This window comes from Saccostrea cucullata, unplaced genomic scaffold (genome assembly GCF_032062105.1).
Source record: "Saccostrea cucullata isolate Sc308-1 unplaced genomic scaffold, CSIRO_AGI_Scuc_v1 ctg15760, whole genome shotgun sequence".
NCBI classification, from domain to species: Eukaryota; Metazoa; Mollusca; class Bivalvia; order Ostreida; family Ostreidae; genus Saccostrea; species Saccostrea cuccullata.
The window spans coordinates 41,663-47,662 of NW_026931619.1; the positions used below are offsets into that span (position 1 = coordinate 41,663).

At 32.5% G+C, this 6,000-nt stretch overlaps 1 long non-coding RNA gene across 3 annotated transcripts in view; it reads left to right on the forward strand.

Moving 5' to 3' along the window:
* The window catches only part of LOC134233138 (uncharacterized), a 29,344-nt gene extending 23,647 nt beyond the window's left edge, over positions 1-5,697 (forward strand). For all 3 annotated transcript variants that reach the window (XR_009984921.1, XR_009984922.1, XR_009984923.1), the window contains 5 exons: positions 247-457; positions 1,393-1,530; positions 2,867-3,077; positions 4,010-4,147; positions 5,487-5,697. This is a non-coding gene — a long non-coding RNA (uncharacterized LOC134233138). The remainder of the gene's footprint in view (positions 1-246; positions 458-1,392; positions 1,531-2,866; positions 3,078-4,009; positions 4,148-5,486) is intronic.
* Positions 5,698-6,000: the final 303 nt, after the last annotated feature.

Sequence of the window (6,000 nt, forward strand, 5' to 3'; positions counted from 1 at the left end):
TATTTTTAGAATCGGTAGGAGAAGAAAGTAGTGCAGAAAAAATTACAAGTTCCTTAACTTGCAGACTTGCATAAAAAAAATTGTGCAGATGTACTAAACTGAGCCTCACACTTGTTGATAAGGAGTATCTTTCCTACCAAAAAAGTTTGGCAAATGTAATTCATCAAGAAGATCAGCCGAATTATTTTGTGTATTATAACGCCAGTTAGAACTCTGAGTTTCCCCTACTTTCACTTTCATTTTTAGAGGTTGCCGCAGACAGACGCATTTTGCCGGAAAACGAATCTGACATGCCACCTCGAGATTTTGACCAAGGAAAGACAAGTTGATGTGCTTTGATTTGAGGGGTCACTCACTGCTGAACGAAAATTAGGGACATCGCTATGAGAAGAAACGTTAACATTGTCGCCTATGGGAAAACAATTAGTGGACTGTACCCATATTGGGAAGCCTATAAGTAAGTGAAAAATGTCATAGATCTTGACTTTATTTCAAAGTTGGTGTTTTCTATCATTTCTAATTGTTCAAACTTATGAAAAAAAGAATTCTTATTTTGTTGATACATATTTTCAAACAAATTAATTCATAAATAAATTTTCTAGACCCCCCCCCCCCCCCCCCCCCGAACAGACTTGTATCACCCATTGTTTACACATGTATCGTAAATTAAATGTGTATCGATTTGTATATCATTTGTTTATTCAGAATCACAAATATATATTTAGATGAAAGAGTAATTATGTGGAAGTACATGCTCCACTGTCTTTTATTTTCATTACACAAAAATTCACAATTTAGGTCGGAATCGGTATTCAATCAGGGTCAAGGTCAAAGTGAAAGTAGACTTAGCAGAAAGTTATCAAAACTGTTCAGTGCTGTGTCTAGCAGTATAAAGAGGATAGGCATTTGTATTTTACACAGAAGGTAAGAGGTATGCCTTAGTACAGTATTTGTAAATTAGAATTTAATGTTTTTGGAACAGGATGATCAACACGTCACATACACGACATACATCATTGCGAATCAGTCGCTCGGTCAAGCTGGGTGCAGTTGTCTGGGAGTTAAACGATGTGTGTGAATATGCTCGTTAACTGATTTTTTTCTCATATTTTTAGCAATTGCATTACAAGTATTTGTTGAATGTACAATTATTGTCAGTTAAACATGCTTTTTACTTATTCTGCTGAATTAACTTGCCAATGTTAACATGGTGATTTCAAGTGGGAGCAAATTTATAATTTTTAATTAATTACAACTTATGGGCATAAAAGGAATATGGTAAAATTGTATGTGTGGAATGTCTGTGTGTCTGTCTGTCTTTAAATGTGAATGTTTGAGGTGTTTTTGAGCCTGATAATTATTGTGCCATTTATTGAATTGATTTCTTTTTAGGGTCATGGTCATTGGTACAGGAAAACCATGAGGTTCATGCAGGTGGTGTTTAAAACTATTGGCCAGCAAACACACACCCATTTGAAAACATCTTGAAATTTCACGGTCACCAGCAAAAAGTGGCAGTTGGCAAAATGTGTAAGTTAAACTTTTCTTAAAAAAAAAAAATTATTAAAGTGTGTGTGTGTGTGGGGGGTGGGGGGTACATATTAAATAGGTGATAAAATTGTGAAAGTATTCATGTATAGCTAATTTGTACGTGCACTGCTATATATTTTGCAGCTCATATAGATTTTTTTTCTTGTATAAGAATTTCAAAGTAATTAGATCTACATCTTTGTTTTGTAAATATTATTATTTAGATTACACGAATAGAAGAATTGAAATTTCTTAAATATTTGACTGTCAAAATTATGTGATTTGTCAGGAAATTCAAAATTTTGTCTCATTTTCCTACAAATTACAAAATGGTTACCATGGAAACAAAACAACTTTAGAAGATTATTTATTTAATCAGGTAAACCACATATTTTAATTTTTTATAGTTAAAATGATTAGATTAGCACTGATTTTGTCTTAAATGAAAAGTACGGGAAAAGTGATGATACACATGTATTGAGCTATCCATTATTATGATGTCATTATGACGTCATAGATGAGTAAATTTGCATTGGCATAAAAATTGCTTTGAAGCAAATGATTGTATATAGGAGTATAAAGGCTTATAAATTTTTTATTCATAGACCAAATTTCATGAATGATGCATCAATGGACAGGAAATAATCAGTACTTTCTTGCTTTACTACTTTCGGGGTATTTGTTAACTTAATTTTTTTGTCATTTCTGGAGAAACTATGAATTATAGGGTGAGAAATGGTCATATTTTGTGCGGAAATACATTAATTTTTTAAAATAAGAGAAATTGACCCATTTAAGTGCTTGATTATGATTTGACTAATTGTATTTAAAGTTATGAAGGAGAGTAAGAATGATGTAAATGTGTTAATAGGCTAACATTTGACTTAAAACTTGGGTGCAGTTTTGGCTAGATTGGAGCATTTTTTAAGGATATTACACATAGAACTGTATATGCTGTAAAATCTTAATTAATGGTTGAATTTTCATGAAACTTGGCATGTTACCTCTACTTATGCTCTAGATTGACAAACAGTGTGAAATATTGTAAAATCTAAAAAATGCTTTTTCATATTGGGTACATCCCACTAATTATTTTTAGAATCGGTAGGAGAAGAAAGTAGTGCAGAAAAAATTACAAGTTCCTTAACTTGCAGACTTGCATAAAAAAAATTGTGCAGATGTACTAAACTGAGCCTCACACTTGTTGATAAGGAGTATCTTTCCTACCAAAAAAGTTTGGCAAATGTAATTCATCAAGAAGATCAGCCGAATTATTTTGTGTATTATAACGCCAGTTAGAACTCTGAGTTTCCCCTACTTTCACTTTCATTTTTAGAGGTTGCCGCAGACAGACGCATTTTGCCGGAAAACGAATCTGACATGCCACCTCGAGATTTTGACCAAGGAAAGACAAGTTGATGTGCTTTGATTTGAGGGGTCACTCACTGCTGAACGAAAATTAGGGACATCGCTATGAGAAGAAACGTTAACATTGTCGCCTATGGGAAAACAATTAGTGGACTGTACCCATATTGGGAAGCCTATAAGTAAGTGAAAAATGTCATAGATCTTGACTTTATTTCAAAGTTGGTGTTTTCTATCATTTCTAATTGTTCAAACTTATGAAAAAAAGAATTCTTATTTTGTTGATACATATTTTCAAACAAATTAATTCATAAATAAATTTTCTAGACCCCCCCCCCCCCCCCCCGAACAGACTTGTATCACCCATTGTTTACACATGTATCGTAAATTAAATGTGTATCGATTTGTATATCATTTGTTTATTCAGAATCACAAATATATATTTAGATGAAAGAGTAATTATGTGGAAGTACATGCTCCACTGTCTTTTATTTTCATTACACAAAAATTCACAATTTAGGTCGGAATCGGTATTCAATCAGGGTCAAGGTCAAAGTGAAAGTAGACTTAGCAGAAAGTTATCAAAACTGTTCAGTGCTGTGTCTAGCAGTATAAAGAGGATAGGCATTTGTATTTTACACAGAAGGTAAGAGGTATGCCTTAGTACAGTATTTGTAAATTAGAATTTAATGTTTTTGGAACAGGATGATCAACACGTCACATACACGACATACATCATTGCGAATCAGTCGCTCGGTCAAGCTGGGTGCAGTTGTCTGGGAGTTAAACGATGTGTGTGAATATGCTCGTTAACTGATTTTTTTCTCATATTTTTAGCAATTGCATTACAAGTATTTGTTGAATGTACAATTATTGTCAGTTAAACATGCTTTTTACTTATTCTGCTGAATTAACTTGCCAATGTTAACATGGTGATTTCAAGTGGGAGCAAATTTATAATTTTTAATTAATTACAACTTATGGGCATAAAAGGAATATGGTAAAATTGTATGTGTGGAATGTCTGTGTGTCTGTCTGTCTTTAAATGTGAATGTTTGAGGTGTTTTTGAGCCTGATAATTATTGTGCCATTTATTGAATTGATTTCTTTTTAGGGTCATGGTCATTGGTACAGGAAAACCATGAGGTTCATGCAGGTGGTGTTTAAAACTATTGGCCAGCAAACACACACCCATTTGAAAACATCTTGAAATTTCACGGTCACCAGCAAAAAGTGGCAGTTGGCAAAATGTGTAAGTTAAACTTTTCTTAAAAAAAAAAAAATTATTAAAGTGTGTGTGTGTGTGGGGGGTGGGGGGTACATATTAAATAGGTGATAAAATTGTGAAAGTATTCATGTATAGCTAATTTGTACGTGCACTGCTATATATTTTGCAGCTCATATAGATTTTTTTTCTTGTATAAGAATTTCAAAGTAATTAGATCTACATCTTTGTTTTGTAAATAACGCATTATTTAGATTACACGAATAGAAGAATTGAAATTTCTTAAATATTTGACTGTCAAAATTATGTGATTTGTCAGGAAATTCAAAATTTTGTCTCATTTTCCTACAAATTACAAAATGGTTACCATGGAAACAAAACAACTTTAGAAGATTATTTATTTAATCAGGTAAACCACATATTTTAATTTTTTATAGTTAAAATGATTAGATTAGCACTGATTTTGTCTTAAATGAAAAGTACGGGAAAAGTGATGATACACATGTATTGAGCTATCCATTATTATGATGTCATTATGACGTCATAGATGAGTAAATTTGCATTGGCATAAAAATTGCTTTGAAGCAAATGATTGTATATAGGAGTATAAAGGCTTATAAATTTTTTATTCATAGACCAAATTTCATGAATGATGCATCAATGGACAGGAAATAATCAGTACTTTCTTGCTTTACTACTTTCGGGGTATTTGTTAACTTAATTTTTTTGTCATTTCTGGAGAAACTATGAATTATAGGGTGAGAAATGGTCATATTTTGTGCGGAAATACATTAATTTTTTAAAATAAGAGAAATTGACCCATTTAAGTGCTTGATTATGATTTGACTAATTGTATTTAAAGTTATGAAGGAGAGTAAGAATGATGTAAATGTGTTAATAGGCTAACATTTGACTTAAAACTTGGGTGCAGTTTTGGCTAGATTGGAGCATTTTTTAAGGATATTACACATAGAACTGTATATGCTGTAAAATCTTAATTAATGGTTGAATTTTCATGAAACTTGGCATGTTACCTCTACTTATGCTCTAGATTGACAAACAGTGTGAAATATTGTAAAATCTAAAAAATGCTTTTTCATATTGGGTACATCCCACTAATTATTTTTAGAATCGGTAGGAGAAGAAAGTAGTGCAGAAAAAATTACAAGTTCCTTAACTTGCAGACTTGCATAAAAAAAATTGTGCAGATGTACTAAACTGAGCCTCACACTTGTTGATAAGGAGTATCTTTCCTACCAAAAAAGTTTGGCAAATGTAATTCATCAAGAAGATCAGCCGAATTATTTTGTGTATTATAACGCCAGTTAGAACTCTGAGTTTCCCCTACTTTCACTTTCATTTTTAGAGGTTGCCGCAGACAGACGCATTTTGCCGGAAAACGAATCTGACATGCCACCTCGAGATTTTGACCAAGGAAAGACAAGTTGATGTGCTTTGATTTGAGGGGTCACTCACTGCTGAACGAAAATTAGGGACATCGCTATGAGAAGAAACGTTAACATTGTCGCCTATGGGAAAACAATTAGTGGACTGTACCCATATTGGGAAGCCTATAAGTAAGTGAAAAATGTCATAGATCTTGACTTTATTTCAAAGTTGGTGTTTTCTATCATTTCTAATTGTTCAAACTTATGAAAAAAAGAATTCTTATTTTGTTGATACATATTTTCAAACAAATTAATTCATAAATAAATTTTCTAGACCCCCCCCCCCCCCCCCCCCCCGAACAGACTTGTATCACCCATTGTTTACACATGTATCGTAAATTAAATGTGTATCGATTTGTATATCATTTGTTTATTCAGAATCACAAATATATATTTAGATGAAAGAGTAATTATGTGGAAGTACATGCTCCA